This window comes from Lathyrus oleraceus, chromosome 6, assembly GCF_024323335.1.
Source record: "Lathyrus oleraceus cultivar Zhongwan6 chromosome 6, CAAS_Psat_ZW6_1.0, whole genome shotgun sequence".
Classification (NCBI taxonomy): domain Eukaryota; kingdom Viridiplantae; phylum Streptophyta; class Magnoliopsida; order Fabales; family Fabaceae; genus Lathyrus; species Lathyrus oleraceus.
Genome location: NC_066584.1, coordinates 70,123,248 through 70,146,174, shown reverse-complemented (window position 1 = coordinate 70,146,174; position 22,927 = coordinate 70,123,248).

Below are 22,927 nucleotides of genomic sequence, written 5' to 3'. Positions count from 1 at the left end.
GAAAGCCTTTACTCGAACAATGAGGCTGAATATGAAGCTCTGATAGCCGGACTGGAGATATTGTTGGAATTGGGGGCAACTCAAGTCGAAATAATGGGTGACTCAGAGTTAATTTTAAAACATATCACAAAAGAGTACAAATGTGTTAAAGAGAATCTCATCATGTACTTTGTAATAGCCGGTCGATTATTGAGAAGATTCGTGATGGCTAATATTCAACACATACCTCGATTGGAAAATCAAGTGGCTAATGACTTGGCTCAAATTGCATCTGGGTATAAAATTTCAAAAGAGAAGTTGCAAAAGGTCATCGAAGTCAGAGGAAGAGTTGTATCGACCAGATTAGCCCCATCAGACTTGGAAATGACAAAGTTAGGATATGCTGACAAAGAGAGCTTTGAAATATTTGCAGTAGATAGCTTGACATACGAGGATTGGAGAAAACCAATAGTGGAGTATTTGCAGAATCGGGCGGCGTCTACCGAACGGACAACCATGTATTGAGCGTTTAAGTCATGTCCTTTTAGGTAATGAATTATTCAAAAAGACTCCTGAGGGGGTTTTACTCAAATGTCTTAGTGAATCAGAGGCATATCTGTCCCTTTTGACTGTCCATGGTGGAGCATGCGGGGCACACCAGGTTGGCCATAAGATGAAGTGGTTATTATTTCGCCAAGGGTTGTATTTTCCTACCATGTTAAAAGACTGCATCGAATTCGCTAAAGGATGCCAAGAGTATCAAGTACATGCATACAACATGTCCCTGCAAGCGAACTGCATTTTATAGTCAAACCATGGCCTTTTAGAGGTTGAGCTTTAGATTTGGTTGGAGAAATTCAACCACTATCATCTAAAATAAGGGGTATATTTTGGTTGGTATTGATTACTTTACAAAATGGATCGAAGTTATACCTTTGCCAAATGTAGACCAAGAAGATGTGATTTAATTTATCCAGAAACACATTATTTATAGATTTGGAATCTCAGAGTCCATTACAACAGATCAGGGATCAATATTTACTGGTCTAAAAATTCAAGAATTTGCTAAGGAAATGGGTTTCAAATTATTAACTTCTACGTCATATTATGCTCAGGCTAATGGTTAGGTTGAAGCAATAAACAAGGTGGTAATTGGTTTGATTAAGAAACATGTGGGGAAGAGGCCCAGAAATTGGCACAAGATTTTAAATCAGGTTTTGTGGGCATGTCGAACCTCTCCCAAAGAAGCCACTAACTCGACTCCATTTCGACTGACTTTTGGTCATGATGCAGTTTTACCAGTCGAGATTTACCTACAATCAACAAGAATTCAGAGGCATCATGAAATTCCATCAGAATCATATTGGAACATGATACTTGACGAGTTAGTTCATCTAGATGAGGAGAGACTCAATGCCTTGGAATTATTAAAAAGCCAGAAGAAGAGTGTAGATAAATCTTACAATAAGAAGGTTAAAGTTAAGATGTTTATGCCTGAAGACTTGGTTTGGAAAGTGATCCTTCCAATGGATCTAAAAGACAGGGTCTTAGGGAAATGATCCCCCAAATGGGAAGGCCCTTTTCAAATTTTGCAAGTATTCTCTAACGGTACTTATGAGATCGATGAGCTTAACAAAGATAAAATAATGTTAAGGGTAAATGGAAAATATTTAAAGAAATATAAGTCAGCACTCCAAGAGATAAAAATAATGAACAAATAATTGCATGCGGATTGGTCAAAGCCAACATGGTGATAAAATTTGCCAATATGGTTTAAGTTCATTACAACAGCCCAAGGGGTCAATAACTAGTACAACTAAAACCAAAAAGTCGTGAAGAAATAAGTGGAAAGGAGACTAAAGCTAAAAGGGGAGATGAGCCTTCATGTGGAGATATTTTGTTTTGTGAAGCTCCAGGCGTTTCTCACATAGTGATCTTTTCGACCGAAGAGTTGTGAGCTCTGCTTCTAGTGTTCGTACCTTTTCAAAAAATTTCAGATCAAAATCTAGCTCTTTAGCCATAGAAGTGTCATAAAACTTCAAAAGCTCATCTTTGCATTTTTTGGCTCCAAAGATTTTGGCCTGGAGTTCCTTTATTTGAGCTTCCTAAGAGGTAATGTCATAGTCGTGGCTTTCTATCTCTTCCTTGTTTTTCGCTTTGGTTTGCTCCAACTCCATTACTTTGTTGGTCGATTCAGTAGCTACATCCCCAACAGCTGCATCCCAAGCAGCTATTTCAGCACCAACCTTTTTCTCAATCCCCTTACTGATCTGAGGTAATATCTTATGATCAATGATAATTTGTTCGATCATGATTCCCAATTCCAAGATGACATTAGCAAGCTCGGGAGAGGCCTCAAGTAAATTGACTTGGTTAAGGAGAGTCTTCAAAGATAAGGGGGCAGAAGGATCAGCCAGCAGAAGTAGGAATAGATCACCTTTAAAGATTTTTTCTTTGATTTTTGAGAGAGCCTCATCCACAGGTTTGCTCGAAGTTTGATCCTCGGAGGTTGTAGAAGTGCTAAGACTCTTTTCATACGAACTTTCCCTTCTACTCAGCATATCCTTTAGATATTCGAGAGGTTGATTTTGCTTCAAAGCTGCTAGTTCTTCTGAAGAAAGACCTCCAGTTGTTCCTGTCGAAGCTTTGATCACTTCAGGAACAACATCAACTGTTGGAGTAGCAGTAGTTGGGCTTTGAGGTTGTTCTTCGTTCGTCTCGACGTTATCATCATTGTTATCTTGTTATTTGAGGTCTCCGTCTTCCTCACCAACAGGGCTATCTTGGAATAATGGTTGGTATTCTTCTTCATCTTCTCTTAGCTCCTCATTTTGAGCATCATCACCTCCCAAAGTAGTAATGTTTATACCATCGACGTTAGGCGAGCCACCTTCAGAGTCATGGACTTCTTCATCCACCGCCATATCTTCATTGTTGACTTCATTTTGGGCTTCCCTACTTAGGTCGATCTCATGATCAGAACCACTAGTATGGGAATGTTGGATGGTGATTTTTGGTGGCGAAGTCTCATGCTCTTTAACAATCAGTTGGTTAATTTTGCTCATTGAGCTTTTCTGCAAACCTCTTGTAGATGTTGGATAGTAGGTGGATTCGCCAACACTATTAAGAAGGACTGGTACAGAGGGAGATTTGGTCGCCGTTTGTGTGGTAGCACCCTTGTCGCATTACGCGAAAAACCGGCGGGAAAAAGAAATAACAGAGCCGCCACCGTGCGTTATTTATCCCAAAAGAGGGAAAGGAAACGCTCGAAGTAAACCTGGAAAAGACATGGTCTCGCGACCAGAGAGAGATGGGATCGGGAGTCGGTTATGCGAAGGGAAGGTATTAGCACCCCTACGCATCCGTCGTACTCGACGGGATCCACGCTCAGAAAGAATAGAAGAAAGGTTGCTAAAAACTACTCACAAACTGCACACAAGGCTGGAAGGAAACACAGAAAAACAAGAGAAACTAACTCGGCAGGATATCGCATCCTGAGCCTACGTAGTCTGTCAAACACAGACATCAGAGTCGACGTAGTTCGGGACCGGGGAAACGTGCTCGCTAGGATGTCGCATCCTATGCATACGTATCTTCTCTGACCGGAGAAGAATCAGAGCACTCGTAGCTCGGCTAACACACGCCAAACAAAACCCACACAGGAAACTAACTGCCAATCGCTGGACTTACGTCAGACTCCGAACACACGCAAGGGGTTGAAAAAGAAAAAGGGCGCCCGGAGAGATCAGCTCATCTCCTTCCTACGTACCTCATCTGGTATGAGGATCAGGGCGACGTAGTTCCCCTACGCAGGGAAAGAACTTCTAACCTAACCAGAGACTGGGAAATGACAAACTAGAAGGGAGACTGACTCGAGCCTAATAGTTATCATGTAATCCACAATGGTCCTAGGTTGAGGTTTCTATCTAACTTGCACAGGGAGCAAGCTATCCTAAACAGCACAGTCAAACAAATATAAGCACAATAAAGCAAGCACACACACTATATGCACACAATTGGGCTCATACAAGGCTAGGCTGCAAAAGCAAGCCAACTGGAATGGGGTGTGGTTAGCTCTTAACCCTAACATTGAGAGTTAGGGTGAAGCAGATGAAATGGGAAGTGAGGGTAAGACCTCACAGCTCTTATCCCTGGCCTGGGAGAGCTTGACTCAAATAGAAAATGTGGGAGTTCAGAATGTAGGAACTCTTCTCCACAGATGACTGACACTACAAGAGTTTGGGCTTTTATTCACAATGCATCAACACAGGGTGTGTGAGCAAAGTGAATGACACACTGAGTAGCAGGAGATGGATTACACATCTCTTTTATCTGCCAATTGCCTCTAAAGAGGTCTTTTCCTGCTTGGCACAAAATTAAACATTCACAAGCATTGCCTCTTAAGAAGGACTTCAGACAGGTGCCTGCCCACATAACAGGACAGGTCTTCCAGACTACATGAAGTCAAAGGAGTTATACCTCAGTGGTTAAGCAACCAAGCAAAGCAAAGCAAGTTCAAATGAACTCTAAGCAACTTAGATACCTGTGGAAAATCTAAACCAATCAGTTCAACTGTAAAGACAAACTAAACAACAGTTAACATCAAACAGACAGACAATGTTCACAATGTGCAAGCCACAAGGCAAAATCAAATGAGTTAGCATCAACCTACAAAACACACAAGTGTTAGTAATCAAGAGCAAACATCAATGCTCAAATGAGGAAGCATCATCAACTATGCACTTGGATGTTTAAACCTGAAATCAAAACCCACATGTAAGCCACAAACCACTAGGTCCAAGCCTAGGGTCAAAGTTTGAGAAAAAAGTCAAAACAGAACCTCAAATTTAACATGAATCAACCTAATCCAATCAAGAATAAATCTCAGAAAGGCTCACATCAAAATCATTAATCATATTCATTTCATGAGCAAACAATGGCAAGGTATGCAAATGGTGATCACATTGAGACATCAGAAAAACAAATGCACATCAAATCAAAAATGACTCAAATAATCTTGGCAAAATTCATGAGTAAACAGGACATATAACATGATCATCACACAAAAAATCAGAGGCATTGGACATCATTAGGCATGGCAATCACTTAGCATAATTCAAACAATCACATGTGTGACATAAATTGTCACACCAAGTTAGCATGAGCATAAAACAGAAATGAATCATGGGAAAAATCTCAAACCAAATCCAAAATGTCAATCAACATGTCTAGAATCCACACACAAAATTTCAGAAGCATTGGATAAGAAACAAGCATTTTATGATCAAATGAATAAGGCAATATCATGAATGGATACATGTTTAAACATCCTAGGACAAATCAATTTTTTAATCAGGCACAACTTGCAATTTAATGATCATAAAAAAATAGACATGATAAGGAACACATAGAAAAAAATTGGAGATCAATTGGATTAATTTTCAATTTTAAATGATTTTTGGAAGTTTGGAGAAAAATTTGAAAATGAAAATGGACAAGGCATGAAAATATGAAGGAATATGAGAAAATTGCAAGGCAATTGAGAAATTTCCTCGCTCAGTATCGAACCTGGCGCATTTTTGAAATTCCAAGCGCGCCACAATCAAAACGACTGCGTTTTGAATTTAACCCTAAACCTGGCGCGCTGCATGGCATTCAAATTTCGTAGCTAATGCGCGTGAACTTTCCTAGCTAAATCCTAGCCAGTTTGTAGCGAAATCTGGAAATGATGAACTTCATGCATGGACGATGAAGATCATGAAGATCTTCATATGAAAATTTCCAAATTTCAAAAATTGTTCCAGAAATTGATAAAACCTACGCCATTCAACTCATCCTTCCACATACATCAAGGATCGAGCAAGGATTCATGCAAAAACATCAATACATGCTTGGATCGAAGGAAATAAAAATCAACATCAAAACTTCAATCGATCATAACTAACTCAAAACATCACCAAATCGCACGATTCAAAGCTCAGATTCATCAGCATGCTTAGATTTACAATAATATGGCCATGGATTTAAGAATTATGAGAATCAAGAATCCTACCTCAGATTTGGATTCAGCTGGTTTCAAGGCTTGTGATGCTCCAGAATTCTTCTATGATGCTCGTGGAGATGAATGATGATGAATTTGAAGTGCAATTGCACACGAATCCAGCTCAAATTGCACTTGCCATGGATGCCTCAAGCTTCTATTCTAGCTCAATATGCCATGATTTCTCTTGAATTCTCGTCCAAATCTTCTCAACAATGCTTCAGGATGATGAATTGATCAATAGAAAGTGCTTATGTTTGAAGAATTTTGCAAAAAATTTGAGAGAAAATTTTTGTGAATCTTCAAGTTCAGATCTGAAAAGTTGCTAATGATGGAAAACAGTTATGATTAAGTCTATATACTTCATGCTAATCATGTTTAAATCAAGCTTAAGCTTAATGCCAATGTGATTAGCAAGTTGGAAGGTGTTTTGTGCAAAAATGAGTTTTTCACTTCATGCACCCCATGCACGTGAACAGTACTCTTTCAAGGCCAAATCCACTTAAAATGAGTCCATGCAAACTTGTGAATTGGTTTGATATGCATATGTTCCACAAAATGATTTTTATGCAATTTCCTTCAAAAATATTCATGAGTAAGCCAAAGACCATGCAAATGAAATTCATGTCATGTAATGGTATGCTTGGAAAGTACATGTTATAAGGATCAAAATGCCAAAAGAACCACTCATTTTGGAGTTTTGGTTTGAAAGTTATGTCCATTTGAACTTTTGAACACACTTTGCCATGATTGGACCATATCTCCTCAACCACACATGAGAAATTCAAGATCTTGGACTTTTTGGAAATGCGAGAGAAAGATCTTCAACTTTCATGTTGGACAAAATTTCATTTGAAGCATTATTGATGATGTAATCTTGAGTTGAAGTTGGTCCAAAATCTTTCCATTTTTGGAAAGTTCAAATTACAGGTCACTTGCTATTTTTGGAAAGTCTTGATCTGACTTCAAATTCTTCAATGTTGATGTTTGAAATTCCAAATGAGCCTTGTTTGGACATGAATGAGGCATCTCTAACCCCTTCCCACCTTCAAATCCACAGTTAACTTTGCAGTTGACTTCTATTGACTTCTATGGGCCTCAGATGATTTGATCATGCGCTGATGAGTTCTGAGCCTTCAATACTTGGCCAAATTGCTTCCAAATGATCTTTGAGTCATGTAATCTCATGGGAATTATCCTAGGGCTTTGATCTCATGGAAAAGGCTCTTGTTGCCTTGCACAGTTGAATCTCCTGACTAGTCTTGCCTGATGATATGCCATGGACTATGCAATGACAATGCAATGTTAATGACCTAAAAATGAAATGTATATACAAATGGGAGGTGAAAATTTGAGGTGCTACAGCTGCCCCTATTCAATCAACTGGGAACCTGAACGGATGAGAGCAACGGTTGTCAGACCTTCAAGGTAAACAGGAATTGAATACCAAAGAACCGTAGAAATTTGCACTCTGCGGGGATCCAAGAAAGGAAAATTCACCAACAGAAGCTTCCACCGGGATCTGATATTTGCCACTGAACCAGTCAAGACATTTACCAACGACTCCACTGGGGATTTTGATTTTTATCAGTAAAAGATGCAACTAGACGTCAACGGACGAATAGGAAAAACTCATCGTTTATCGACACCAACAGAAAGGTGACCAGACATCAACGGATGAATGGGAAGACTCGACCAAACGTCAACGGCCGAACGGAAGAAGCTCGACGTTTATCGACACCAACGGAGAGGTGACCAGACATCAACGGATGAACTGGAAAAGCGACTCGATGTTTACCGACATCGAAAGATGATGCGTACAGAAGTATGTTTACCGACATCCACAAAAGACGACCAGACATTTACCGATGACTGGAATGAGACTCGATGTTTACCGACATCGAAAGATGATGTTTACCGACGTCCAAAAAAGACGACCAGACATTTACCGATGACTGGGAACAAGACTCGATGTTTACCGACATCGAAAGATGATGTTTACCGACATCCAAAAAAGACGACCAGACATTTACCGATGACTGGGAACAAGACTCTATGTTTACCGACATCAAAACAAGACGACCAGACATTTACCGATGACTGGGAACAAGACTTGATGTTTACCGACATCGAAAGATGATGTTTACCGACATCCAAAAAAGACGACCAGACATTTACCGATGACTGGGAACAAGACTCTATGTTTACCGACATCAAAACAAGACGACCAGACATTTACCGATGACTGGGAACAAGACTTGATGTTTACCGACATCGAAAGATGATGTTTACCGACATCCAAAAAAGACGACCAGACATTTACCGATGACTGGGAACAAGACTCGATGTTTACCGACATCGAAAGATGATGTTTACTGACATCCAAAAAAGACGACCAGACATTTACCGATGACTGGGAACAAGACTCGATGTTTACCGACATCCAAAAAAGACGACCAGACATTTACCGATGATTGGGAACAAGACTCGATGTTTACCGACATCGAAAGATGATGTTTACCGGCATCCAAAAAAGACGACCAGACATTTACCGATGACTGGGAACAAGACTCGATGTTTACCGACATCGAAAGGTGATGTTTATCGACATCCAAAAAAGACGACCAGACATTTACCGATGACTGGGAACAAGACTCGATGTTTACCGACATCCAAAAAAGACGACCAAACATTTACCGATGATTGGGAATAAGACTCGATGTTTACCGACATCGAAAGATGATGTTTACCGGCATCCAAAAAAGACGACCAGACATTTACCGATGACTGGGAACAAGACTCGATGTTTACCGACATCGAAAGGTGATGTTTATCGACATCCAAAAAAGACGACCAGACATTTACCGATGACTGGGAACAAGACTCGATGTTTACCGACATTGAAAGATGATGTTTACCGACATCCAAAAAAGACGACCAGACATTTACCGATGACTGGGAACAAGACTCGATGTTTATCGACACCGAAACAATGGTGCTTACCGACACCAAGGAAAGAACACACACGGGTGTAGAAAGGATACTTACCGGTATCACAAGAATGACATCTTCAATATGTCAGGGCAAGGCTAAACACTTGCTGGGGAACTCACTAGGGAGAATCAAGCTTTCCTCTCACCTGCGGGTGAGGAAATAAACCTCTCTGGGGAATTACCAGTCTTGAATGTTGTCTGTCAAGAGCAACTGTAGCAAATGTGCCGTACAGATGTTGAACAATGATCCGCCTCTGCCGGGGATATGGTCCACTTAGGTTTAACACATGAATGCATATGTTTGAATTTTTATGGTGTAATTCTCCATACTGAATGGAAATGCTACGCTATTTGAGGATGCAATGATCACTACATGCAAGATGCAAAATGATTAAAACTCCTGCTGGGGAACAAACGGATTGCTCTGCTGAGCACACACTTCTGATTAGATTCTCCAACTCTGTGGGGAGACGTACTGCCGGGAGTGCTTTGCTGATCTGATACTCTGGAGACGACAGAGGAAACCAACTCGACTGGGGAGTCTCTGGCTGGTGAGCACACCAACCTCTCAATCATACTGGGGAATAGCAATGCTGCCGGAGAAAGGATAAATCCCACCGGGGATAACCTTCGTTGAATCCAATCCACTTGGGGAATCCGCTAGGGGACACAACCAATGCTCGCCTCTGCTGAGGATAGCGACCAATCCACATGTAGGATAAACTCTACTGGGGATAACTTCCACCGAACCTGATCCACTCGGGGAACTCGCTGGGGAAAACCATCAAAACAAACCTCTACTGGGGAGATCTGCTAGGGAAAACATTCACAACCCTGATGGGGAAACACGTCCACAATCCTGCTGGGGAAAGGCATAACTCTGTTGGGGAAATAATAGACCAGACCACTGGGGATAAACATCCACAACCCTGCCGGGGAAAAGCGTTCACGACCATGCTAGGGATAGCAGTACTTCAAATCCGACTGCTGAGGAATACACTACTCACTGATACCTCCGCTGGGGATACAACAACCTTCCAACTCGGTGGGGGACCGACATTTTTCAGACTAGCTGGGGATAAACCCACTTCCAGGCCTGCTGGGGAGTTAAAAATCCTTAGGCCTGCTGGGGATAGAATAACCTTTGATCTTGTCACTGAGGGACACACTATCCACAGACGCCTCTGCAGGGGAAAATAGTTCTGATAGCTTTTAGATTTGCTTGGGGGGAAACAGCCTCACTCCTGCTGAGGAATTCCTGATCTTGAATATGCTGGAGAGACACATCCTGAACCTGCTTCATCTGCTGGGGAAGATCCCCATCTCACACTACTGGACAGTGCTGACGACATCCCTGAACAAACCAAGGCTTATCTGCTTCAGCAGGGAACCAAAGGTGATGACCTGCAAAACAGCAAGACAAACATGCCCCAGGGGATTGTATGGACAAGATACACCCAAGTGTACTCAACATTCAAAATGATTTTCAAATGTTTTATCTTTCTGCACGTTATTGTCTAGCCTTCATGTTTTTATATGCAATGTTTATCAAAAATTCGGACGTTTTTGCAAACAAAACAGTAAAATAAAAACAAGAGAGCCATTTATCTGAATAACGACTTTTATTGATTGGAAATGGGCCTGAAAAGGCAAATACATCAGGAAGCAATTCCTAGAAAGAGGTAATTACGCACAAAAGGAAAAAATCTATCCTAATGGCAAGGTGAACACGGCATCCACTATTTCCCAATTCTGTTATGACTCACAGATCATCAATTTTCTCCCCAAATTCCTTGCTTTCTGAGCAGAATGACTGGACCGATCACATCCTTCGAGATGGTAAACGATGAAGCGCGATGAAGTACAGATAACTCAGACTGTAGTCTTCGCTTTAATCTCTCTTTTGCCTGGATCGCCCTTTCGGGTTTTCAATCCACCGGGATACCCATTTTTGCCTAAGCCGCCCTTGCGGGTTTTCGACTTACCGGGTGTACAAATTCTTTTCATTTTTTATCCCTAACTTTTGCCTGAACCTTTTCTCTTTTTGGTTCGCCGGGATGCCCTTTTTTGCCTGGACTCTTTATTCTTTTTGTCCAGCGGGTCAATTTATGCGAAGTATTTTTTGACTACATCTGAGTTAACAGGGGACGGAAAATCTTCACCATCCATAGTTGTAAGCATCAAGGCTCCACCAGAGAAAACCTTCTTAACCACATATGGACCTTCATAATTAGGAGCCCATTTGCCCCTGTTATCTGTACCGGGAGGAAGGATCCTCTTCAAAACTAGATCACCAGTTTGATAGCTTCGAGGACGCACTTTCTGATCAAAGGCTCTCTTCATCCTTCTCTGATACAACTGCTCATGGCTCACAGTTGCTAACCGTCTATATTCGATGAGGCTTAACTCATTAAACCTCGTTCGAATCCACTCAGCTTCGTCAAGCTTGACATCCAACAAGACCCTCAGAGAAGGAATCTCCACTTCCACAGGTAGGACTGCTTCCATACCATACACAAGGGAGTAAGGGGTTGCCCCGGTCGACGTACGCACTGAGGTACGGTACCCATGCAAAGCGAAAGGCAGCATCTCATGCCAGTCCTTGTACGTCACGACCATCTTCTGCACAATTTTCTTGATATTCTTGTTTGCCGCCTCTACATCACCATTCATCTTCGGTCTGTAGGGAGAAGAATTGTGATGTTCAATCTTGAAATCTCTGCAAAGCTCTTTCATCATCTTGTTATTGAGATTCGAACCATTGTCAGTAATGATTCTCTCAGGAACCCCATAATGACAGATGATTTCCTTCTTGATAAATCGGGCAACCACTTGTTTGGTAACGTTAGCATAGGAAGCTGCTTCCACCCATTTGGTGAAGTAATCAATCGCAACTAGGATGAAGCGATGTCCGTTAGAAGCAGTAGGCTCAATCTTCCCAATCATATCAATACCCCACATGGCGAACGGCCAAGGCGAATTCATGACATTCAGAGGGCTTGGTGGCACATGCACCTTATCTGCATAAATCTGGCATTTATGGCACTTCCGAGCGTACTTGAAACAATCGGCTTCCATAGTCATCCAGTAATATCCGGCTCTCAACAATTTCTTGGACATTGCATGACCACCAGCATGGGTACCAAAAGATCCTTCATGCACTTCCTGCATCAACATGTCTGCCTCGTGTCTATCCACGCATCTGAGCAGAACCATGTCAAAGTTCCTCTTGTACAACACGTCATCCTGATTCAAATAAAAGCTTCCAGCTAGCCTTCTCAGGTTTTCTTGTCATTCTTTGACGCTCCTTCAGGATACTCCTGACTCTTGAGGAAGTTCTTGATATCAAAGTACCACGGCTTCTCATCAACAACAGACTCGGCTGCAAACACATACGCAGGCCTCTCGAGTCGATTCACCGCAACATGTGGCACATGATTCCACCAATGGACTTTGATCATAGAAGACAAAGTAGCCAAGGCATCAGCCATCTGATTCTCGTCTCGGGGGACGTGATACAACTTCACCTTCTTGAAGAAAGTCAGGATCCTTCTGGTGTAATCTCTGTAAGGAATCAAATGCGGCTGATGAGTATTCCAATCTCCATAAATGTCCAGAGTTTTGATCCTTAAATCGATGGCTTCTTCTATCCCCATGATACAAGCCTTATATTCAGCCTCGTTGTTGGTTACGTCAAAAGTCAATCTGGCAGAAAAAGGTATATGTGCACCTTTTGGATTAATAAGCACTTCCCCAACACCGTTGCCATTCATATTCACAGCCCCATCAAACATCAGTGTCCACTTGTCATCAGGATCCGGTCCTTCCTCGACAAGAGGCTCTTCACAATCTTTCATCTTCAGATACATGATGTCTTCATCAGGGAATTCAAACATCATCGGCTGATAATCATCAACCGGTTGCTCGGCGAGGTAGTCTGACAGAATACTACCTTTGATGGCCTTCTGTGACGTGTACTGGATATCATATTCTGTTAGAATCATCTGCCAACGGGCAACACGTCCGGTGAGAGCCGGCTTCTCAAAGATGTATTTCACTGGATCCATCTTAGAAATCAATAAGGTAGTATGGTTCAACATATACTGCCTCAGTCGGCGAGCAGCCCAGGCCAAAGCACAACAAGTTTTCTCAAGCTGTGAATATTTTATTTCACAGTCGGTAAACTTTTTGCTAAGGTAGTATATGGCATGCTCTTTTCGACCAGACTCGTCATGCTGTCCCAATACACACCCCATCGAGTTCTCAGTCACTGACAGGTACATTATCAGAGGTCTCCAAGGAACTGGAGGCATAAGGATTGGAGGTTTCTGCAAATACTATTTTATCTTGTCAAAAGCTTTCTGACAGTCATCATTCCACCTGATTGCTTGATTCTTCCTTAGCAATTTGAATATCGGTTCACACGTGGCAGTTAGGTGAGATACAAACCTTGCAATGTAGTTCAATCTCCCTAAGAAACCATGAACCTGCTTTTCGATTTTGGTTCAGGCATCTCTTGAATAGCTTTTACTTTTGCTGGATCAACCTCAATCCCTTTCTCACTGACAATGAAGCCCAACAGCTTACCGGATCTCACCCCAAACGTACACTTGTTTGGATTCAGCCTCAGTTTGAACTTTCTCAGTCTGTCAAACAACTTCTGCAAGTTTACCAGATGCTCCTCTTCTGTCTGCGACTTCGCAATCATATCATCCACGTACACCTCAATCTCTTTGTGCATCATGTCATGAAAGAGAGTCGTCATAGCCCTCTGATAGGTAGCACCGGCATTCTTCAGCTCAAATGGCATCACCTTATAGCAGAACGTGCCCCAAGGTGTAATGAATGTCGTCTTTTCCATGTCCTCTGGCGCCATCTTAATCTGATTATAGCCAGAGAAACCATCCATGAAAGAGAAAACCGAGGATTGAGTCGTATTATTAACCAATACATCAATGTGAGGTAATGGGAAATCATCTTTCGGACTCGCTCTATTCAAATCCCGGTAATCGACACACATCCTGACTTTGCCGTCGTTCTTCGGCACGGGAACGATGTTGGCCACCCACGGGGGATAAGTGGTAACTGACAGAAATCCCGCATCCAACTGCTTCTGAACCTCTTCCTTGATCTTGACAGCCATATCAGGACTAATCCTGCGAAGCTTCTGCTTGATTGAAGGACAATCTTCTCTGAGAGGTAGCCTATGCACCACAATATCGGTATCCAACCCAGGCATATCTTGATACGACCAGGCGAATATCTCCACATATTCTCTCAGCATCTCAATCAACCTTCTTTTGACATCTTCTTTCAAAGCAGCCCCGATCTTAATATCCTTTCTGGCGTCCTCAGTACCCAGGTTAATGATCTCCAACTCCTTCTGATGAGGTTGGATGACCCTTTCCTCCTGCTTCAACAATCTGACCAGTTCTTTAGGGAGTTCGCAATCTTCCTCACTCTCCTCTTCAGCTTGGTAGATGGGATTATTGAAATCATACTGAGCCATAACAGAACTGTTCATAGTGGGATCCGTAAGATCGATTCTGCATGTTTAATGCTTTATTTTAGAAAAAAGAGTTCAAGAAAGTCACAAAAACAAAAACATTGCCATTTTTATTTTTTTGAAAAAATGAAAAACAAAAACAGAAAGACAGGGATCACAAAATTGTTTGCAAAACGTCCTTTATTAATGATTTCATTGAAAAACATGATGAGGCCCTACAATGAACCACTACGCCTTGGGCAGTACGTAGGGTTTTTGTGCAAAATGAAAAACAAAAGAAAATTACTCTGTTTGAAGAGTAACTTGGACCACTTCTTCTGTTGTCCAGTTGTTGATTGACTCCCCTGGTGCACACGGGCGAACCCAGTTGTCCAGATCACAATCACTGTCACAGTCTTAACCACCGGTTGCAAAGACGTCGCCATGATTCATCAGCCCAGCGTTGGTGAAGGTACTCGGCCCTTTCTACACACCCTGCTCTGCCTGCAGAGGTTGATAACCAATACCGAACTTATCTTCTTTGACGGGCAGGTCCACCATCTTGCCCCAGCCTTCTGCATTGCCCGAATTGACAACCTCTGCAGCCTGCTTGTAGGATGCAATTGAGGCACCTGGCTTCTTCTGCTCAGCGAAAGCCACCCTCTCAAGAGCAACGGTCTCAAACGCCTAGCATAGAGTTTCATGGATCTCGCCATCCACCTCCACATACTTGAAAGAGGATAAATGACTCACCAGAATTTCCTCCTCGCCGCACACAGTCACAATCTGACCGTTCCAAACATACTTCAGCTTCTGGTGGAGAGTTGACGACACTGCTCCAGCCCCATGGATCCAGGGACGCCCCAATAAACAACTATATGCTGGCTGGATATCCATCACATAGAAGACAATACTGAACACCTTTGGGCCAATCTTCACAGGCAATGTGACTTCACCAAAAACAGACCGTTTGGATCCATCAAATGCACGAACGATTAGATCACTGGGAGTGAGGATAACCCCTTCAACATCTATCTTGCTTAAAGTCTTCTTGGGCAGCACATTCAAAGACGAGCCAGTATCCACCAGCACATGAGACAACACGGCACCCTTACACTCCATGGTAATATGCAGGGCTTTGTTATGGTTGCGACCTTCCGGCGTCAAATCCAAATCTGTAAACCCCAAACCGTGCCTCGTACTGACATTGGCAATCACTCCCTCCAGCTGATTGACAGAGATCTCCTGAGGCACGTAAGCCAAATTCAACATTTTCAGCAAGGCATTACGGTGTGCCTCAGAGCATAGCAGCAAAGATAGAATAGAAATCTTGGACGGAGTTTGATTCAGCTGGTCTACAATCTTGTAGTCACTCTTCTTAATAATCTTCATAAACTCCTCCACATCTTTCTCGAATGAGCCCTCAGGCGCCTCCTTCTGAACAGGCTCTTCTTCAACCACAACTTGCTTACCTTTTGCTTTGGCGAGAGCCTCGGCATTATTGTCCCTCAACAGCTGTGGTGCAAACAGACGACCACTCCTTGTAAAACCTCCAGGTCCCCCAACATTGTCCACAACAGGACCCACAGTCACTGGAGTTCTACTAGCAACCCAATAGTCACAGGAAACTGATTCACTGGCCTTATCTGACTTTCAGCCCTTTGGTTGTTGCGGTAAGCATTATCATACTTCCACGACACAGCCTTACTGTTCTCAACAGCCCTTCTGCCAGACACGGCAATAGTAGTGGGAGCACTGACAGTTACAGGAGCAGAAATGGTAACAGGAGTACCAACAGTCACTGGTGCATTAACAGTTCTCTGGCCACGTCCCTCGGACGGTTTGAAATAAATGGTGACAGTTGACACCACCCCATTATCTTTCACGGCCCGACTAAACTGCAGACAACCCTCGTCAATCAGATTCTGGATACCAGCCCTCAACTGATCACAACCATTCTCTTAACCTGCACAGTCTAAACAACCCTGATCACAGCCCGGGAACACTCCCCCATTCAACAGACGATCCTTCACAACAAACAACGGAGTCTGAATCTCATCAACACTGACAACCAGGTCAACAGCTTCTTCTCCCTCCACATTGTTCACCCTATGCGCACCGTGCTGAGGCATAGGATTGTTCACAATATTAGGCACAAGAGCAAAATTGATTGTTTTGGCGTCAATCAAGTCCTGGACCTTATGATGAAAAGCCCGACAATTCTCTATATGGTGCCCTGGTGCACCAGAGTGGAAGTCACAACGAACGTTGGCATCATACCCATGTGGTATCTTCATCAACGGAGCCATAGTGCGCAATTCAACAAACCCCAATATGAGCAGTTCGGGCAGCAATTCAGCGTATGTCATCGGCAACGGGTCGAAACGACGATCAGGCATCCTCTGTCTCGGCTGATACGGACGTTGTTGTTGTTGTTGTTATTGTTGTTGTTGTGGCGGTTGTTGAACTCTCTGTTGTTGCTGTTGTCGTGGTTGAGGTGCCGGGATGGTCACAGCAGCAACCTGGCGATATTGCCCTCTGTTCATACTTCCTCTATGTTGCACAGCATTTGTTTCACCCTCCCTCCTTCGGGGTGCCCCAGCAAATGGCTTCTTTGAGGATGAAGAACCCCCATCTTGAATCTTGCCAGCTTTAATAAGGCTCTCTGTCCTCTCCCCACAGATCACCACATCAGAAAAACTACCGAATGGGTAACTCCCCACCCGGTCCATGAACACTCCTTGCAAAGTTCCGATAAACATATCGGTCAACTCCTTCTCCAGCATCGGAGGTTGCACCCTTGCAGCTAATTCCCGCCATCTCTGGGCGTACTCCTTGAAACTTTCGCCGGATTTCTGACACAAGTTCTGCAACTGAGTCCGGCTCGGCGCCATGTCCATATTGTGCTTATATTGCCTCAAAAAGGCCTCACCCAGATCCCTCCAACTTCTGATAGACTCTCTTTTCAGCTCCATGTACCAATCCAAGGAAGCTCCAGACAAGCTATCCTGGAAGAAGTACATCCACATCTTCTCATCGTCTGTATAGGCAGAGATCTTCCTGAAATAAGCCTGCACATGGGTGCGAGGACAAGAAGTACCGTTGTATTTATCAAAAGAAGGCGCTTTGAACTTGTAGGGAATTCTCAACCCATCCACTAGGCCCATATTGGTCACATCAAACCCCAGAGAGTTCTGACACTCCATGGCTCTGATCTTCTCGGCTAGGGCATCAACTCTCATATCCCTCTCGTCAGTTCTTCCCACAACCTCATCATCCTCACTGAGCAGTGTGAACATGTCATCCTGCCTGTCAACCAGCGGCGCAGGATGTCGAACGGGAGCACGGGTTGCTCTGGCATTAGCAGTCTCTGCAGCAAGAGGCTGTCCATTGATTCTAATACCCCTCAATTCATCCCCCACGACATAATCATTGACGGGAGCAACAACAACAGCATTATCATTCACAGGTGCACCCACTGGTGAAGCACGACTAGGAGGTGGGAGCACAGCTTCCTGTCTCTGGGCTAAGGCACGCAGCTCCTCTTGCCCTTGAACAACTCCTTGCATCATGGTCATGAATTGGGCCATGTTAGCCCTCATCTCATCCAACTCTGCTTGCACTTGGTCCATGTTCCTCTGTTGATTTAGTCGGATAGCGTAGCGGTGCGGACGTTGATCAGCAATCCTGCCTGACACAGGAACCAGAGTGAGAAGTCTCGATCAAGAACACCTGTAATGCAAAATGATATGTGTATGATGATAATGATGCGCATGATGCACATGATATGTTCATTTTAGGCATTCAAGAGTCCAATTCAGCTTTCAAAAGATGGCAACCTGCAACAAACAACGCAGAAGCAGGCTACACAGGATAAACGAGCACAAGATGAAACATCAACAAACTCATCTATAGATATGAGCAACAAGGATCATACAACAATATTCAGACAAAGATCCACATGATCATAGTACAACAATGAATCCCATCCAACAAGCCTGGAGGTGATTCTCAACATAAACAACAGAGATACAAGCTAAGACAAATGTTCTCCCGGAATGAGAGTCTTCAGGTAATGACACTGGTCTATCAACAGGTCGCATTCTGAACATTCTGGCAGGGGAGTGATCTTCTCCTTCAGTTGTCTTCTAAGCTCCACAACTTCTCCTCCAAGTTGGTTCTCTGACGCATGTCTTAAGTCTACCTCCTTCTTCAACTGGATGTCTTTGTCTCTAAGCTGTTTTTCCAGGTCTCTTATCTTCTTCTGATAACTAGCTTCAGCTCTCTGCAACCTCAAGCACTCCCGGTGTTCTGCATTCAACAAGGCCTCCATCTCTTCATAGGACCTCTTCTTGCCCTTCAATCTACTAGCATCTTCACCCTGCATGCCTTTGAGTTGATGAGCCAAGTTCAACCTATCAGCTTTGGCTTTGTAAAGCTCCATCTGGGTATCTTGTTCCTTCTCCTTCAACCGGCGATTCTCCATCAAGGCTTGCTTGTAGTGCTCAGCAGGCACACTCTCAGCAAGGATCAAAGGTGGTTGCTCTTGCAATGACTCCATCCTATCATAGGGCAATAGCAAAGTCTCAACTCTCTTTTTCACCCAATCGATGTAATCAGGCATAGCAACTGCAAACTTCTTCCCCAGGACAACTCCATCCTTGACACCAATGGTCTTCCAAGCTCTTCCTACTTGCTCCAATCTAGCAGGGTCACTCCGCTTCTCAAAATACACACTTTCAACTATCTCAGCATCAAGTGGTCTTCCATTCATCACAAACCCCAACTGGCAAAGAGAAAGAACTGGGTTGTAATTGATGCAACCCTTAGTCCCTATGAGTGGCACATTACGAAATTCTCCACAACTCATGATGACATTACACACATCCATCCGGTAAGATTGCCACCTGATATCATAAGAGGTAAGAGACATAATCCTCTGAGTCCACTTATGAGTGCTCTGAGCATCCACAAAAGGTCCACTGACTGGCAGAAGAGACAAGAACCATCTGAGCAACAAAGGGAGACAATATCTAATAGCTTCACCCTTACCATGCCTGCTGTGAATAGCATAGTAAGTGTCAGCTAACAAAGTAGGAACTGGGTTTCCTCCAAGGAAAATGATGATAGCAGCATAGTCCACAAAGTTAGGCATACTCGGAAACAACACAACTCCATAGATCATAATAGCTAACTGAGCATGAAAAGCTTCCCAATTTCCCTTCTTTGCTTCTTCTTTGGCCATCCTCACCAGGAACTTCAAAGGCAAACCCACAACATCACCAATCGACTTCCAATTGTCACTCACTTACTTGATACTCAGATGAAGAGCTCGAGCAACAACTTTGAAATCAACTTCCTTCGGAACATCCAAGAAAGGAACCTGGTATCTGATCGGGACATTCATCAGAATGGAGTACTCTTCCAGAGTGGGCGCTAACTGATAGTCCTGGAAAGTGAAACAACGGAGCTCTGGGTCATAGAACTGGAGAAGAGTCTGCAACGGCACTGGATCTACCACCATCTTCAGCAGTGTCAACAAATCCCCATACTGATCCATAAACACCTTCTGATTACCTCCGGTCACAAGGTTGCTCAACTCTATCAAAGATGCCAATGGCTCACGGTGAAAACTGTAGGTGCAAGTCTTCCTCTTCAACTCTGGACCGGATGCCATCTCTCACAGTGAATAGACTCCTGAATGAACCTGAGAAATGATATGCATGAGGAGATTAACTTTTTTCTTTTTTTTTTCTTTTTTTTATTGCATTATTTTTTTTGAAAATAAATATGCTATGATGCAAATGATGCAAACACGACTGGCTGGCTGTATATCTCGGAGCACAGGTTCAAAGCTTCGACTTGAATTCGGAACCACACAATCATCTGAGACCCAAAAATCATCTGAGACCCATGTGTCTGAACCAAGTCACCAACAGAACCCAAGAGTCACCAACAAGTCACCAACAAGTCACCAACGGTACCTGTAATAATGATCATTCCCTCTCCACTCACGGGTGTCATCTAGGCCAGGGTAAGGTCAAGAGAAACGCAGGATAAACAAACCTTTCATAGAATATCATCATGTGCACACCCGATGTATGCACCGATAATACCCCATCAGGATCTGAACTGCTCGTGATATCAAGTTCCGCTAAGTGGCGCAATACCACCCGCTTCCCAAGAATCACTCTATTCCTAGGTGTCCTAGATTTCACTCATAGCCTGGGTATTGGGCCTTTTACCTCATGTAACTCCCACCCCAAAAGAGAAACAAACAACCAGCCAGTACAGATGAATATATGATGCATGCAAACATAAATGCAAACATAAATGCAAATATAAATAAATGAATGCAATAAATGAAACAGCAAAAGCAACCAAACCCTATCCTAAAGAGCGCTAGGAGAGACTCGCTTAGGGAAGATGGACCAGCAAGAGGTCAACTTCTCTCTTATTCCCCAGCAGAGTCGCCAGCTGTCGCATTACGCGAAAAACCGGCGGGAAAAAGAAACAACAGAGCCGCCACCGTGCGTTATTTATCCCAAAAGAGGGAAAGGAAACGCTCGAAGTAAACCTGGAAAAGACATGGTCTCGCGACCAGAGAGAGATGGGATCGGGAGTCGGTTATGCGAAGGGAAGGTATTAACACCCCTACGCATCCGTCGTACTCGACGGGATCCACGCTTAGAAAGAATAGAAGAAAGGTTGCTAAAAACTGCTCACAAACTGCACACAAGGCTGGAAGGAAACACAGAAAAACAAGAGAAACTAACTCGGCAGGATATCGCATCCTGGGCCTACGTAGTCTGTCAAGCACAGACATCAGAGTCGACGTAGTTCGGGACCGGGGAAACGTGTTCGCTAGGATGTCGCATCCTATGCATACATATCTTCTCTGACCGGAGAAGAATCAGAGCACTCGTAGCTCGGCTAACACACGCCAAACAAAACCCACACAGGAAACCGACTGCCAATCGCTAGACTTACGTCAGACTCCGAACACACGCAAGGGGTTGAAAAAGAAAAAGGGCGCCCGGAGAGATTAGCTCATCTCCTGCCTACGTACCTCATCTAGTATGAGGATCAGGGCGACGTAGTTCCCCTACGCAGGGAAAGAACTTCTAACCTAACCAGAGACTGGGAAATGACAAACTAGAAGGGAGACTGACTCGAGCCTAATAGTTATCATGTAATCCACAATGGTCCTAGGTTGAGGTTTCTATCTAACTTGCACAGGGAGCAAGCTATCCTAAACAGCACAGTCAAACAAATATAAGCACAATAAAGCAAGCACACACACTATATGCACACAATTGGGCTCATACAAGGCTAGGCTGCAAAAGCAAGCCAACTGGAATGGGGTGTGGTTAGCTCTTAACCCTAACATTGAGAGTTAGGGTGAAGCAGATGAAATGGGAAGTGAGGGTAAGACCTCACAGCTCTTATCCCTGGCCTGGGAGAGCTTGACTCAAATAGAAAATGTGGGAGTTCAGAATGTAGGAACTCTTCTCCACAGATGTCTGACACTACAAGAGTTTGGGCTTTTATTCACAATGCATCAACACAGGGTGTGTGAGCAAAGTGAATGACACACTGAGTAGCAGGAGATGGATTACACGTCTCTTTTAGCTGCCAATTGCCTCTAAAGAGGTCTTTTCCTGCTTGGCACAAAATTAAACATTCACAAGCATTGCCTCTTAAGGAGGACTTCAGATAGGTGCCTGCCCACATAACAGGACAGGTCTTCCAGACTACATGAAGTCAAAGGAGTTATACCTCAGTGGTTAAGCAACCAAGCAAAGCAAAGCAAGTTCAAATGAACTCTAAGCAACTTAGGTACCCGTGGAAAATCTAAACCAATCAGTTCAACTGTACAGACAAACTAAACAACAGTTAACATCAAACAGACAGACAATGTTCACAATGTGCAAGCCACAAGGCAAACTCAAATGAGTTAGCATCAACCTACAAAACACACAAGTGTTAGTAATCAAGAGCAAACATCAATGCTCAAATGAGGAAGCATCATCAACTATGGACTTGGATGTTTAAACCTGAAATCAAAACCCACATGTAAGCCACAAACCACTAGGTCCAAGCCTAGGGTCAAAGTTGGAGAAAAAAGTCAAAACAGAACCTCAAATTTAACATGAATCAACCTAATCCAATCAAGAATAAATCTCAGAAAGGCTCACATCAAAATCATTAATCATATTCATTTCATGAGCAAACAATGGCAAGGTATGCAAATGGTGATCACATTGAGACATCAGAAAAAACAAATGCACATCAAATCAAAAATGACTCAAATAATCTTGGAAAAATTCATGAGTAAACAGGACATATAACATGATCATCACACAAAAAATCAGAGGCATTGGACATCATTAGGCATGGCAATCACTTAGCATAATTCAAACAATCACA